Source organism: Tursiops truncatus, chromosome 2 (genome assembly GCF_011762595.2).
Source record: "Tursiops truncatus isolate mTurTru1 chromosome 2, mTurTru1.mat.Y, whole genome shotgun sequence".
In the NCBI taxonomy this organism is placed as follows: Eukaryota; Metazoa; Chordata; class Mammalia; order Artiodactyla; family Delphinidae; genus Tursiops; species Tursiops truncatus.
Window position 1 is genome coordinate 92,820,231 of NC_047035.1, and position 654 is coordinate 92,820,884.

At 46.2% G+C, this 654-nt stretch overlaps 1 pseudogene; it reads right to left on the reverse strand.

The window, feature by feature from the left end:
- Positions 1-339: 339 nt before the first annotated feature.
- On the reverse strand, positions 340-439 carry LOC117311269 (U6 spliceosomal RNA; annotated as a pseudogene).
- Positions 440-654: the final 215 nt, after the last annotated feature.

Sequence of the window (654 nt, forward strand, 5' to 3'; positions counted from 1 at the left end):
GTTACCTATCCCAGTCTTCATGGTGTATGGGAACATCCCTATGCAGTCTGTGTGTGGCCAGTGGCTTTAGTGGGAGAGCAGGACATGAAGTGAACAGGGGCCATATCTTCTCCTGGGGTGCATCGGCAGCTGCCTCCTTGGTGGGAAGTAGGGCTGGGGTTGGAAGGGCTAGAGTCAGTTGCAAGCTAGAGCTTCTCCTGGTTCAGTGGTGGTTGCTGCCATCAGGGGGGCGAGTCCGGGGCCCAAGGGGCTGGAGCAGGAGCCCTGAGGGAGCTGGGCTTCTTCTAGGAGCAATGGCAATCTCTGCCATGGTTGAGGGCATGGCCAGGGTCTGAGGGGAAAAATATGGAACACTTCACAAATTTGTGTGTAATCCTTGTGCAGGGGCCATGCTAATCTCTGTATCATTCCAATTCTAGTATATGTGCTGCTGAAGCAAGAATTAGATTTTTTCTTTTTGCTTGAGTTTATCCTTAATATTTTCCAAGAAAATTGTGAACTTTCTGAGAAAGCCATTAAATAGCTGGGTTCAAGCTCCCCCTTTTCACTTAACAATATTGCTTTCTTGTCTCCTAGATACTATAGGACAGGTGAAAATTCTTATGTCAATGATTTTTCTCTCCTTTGTATACTTACCTTTTTTTAAAAAAATTA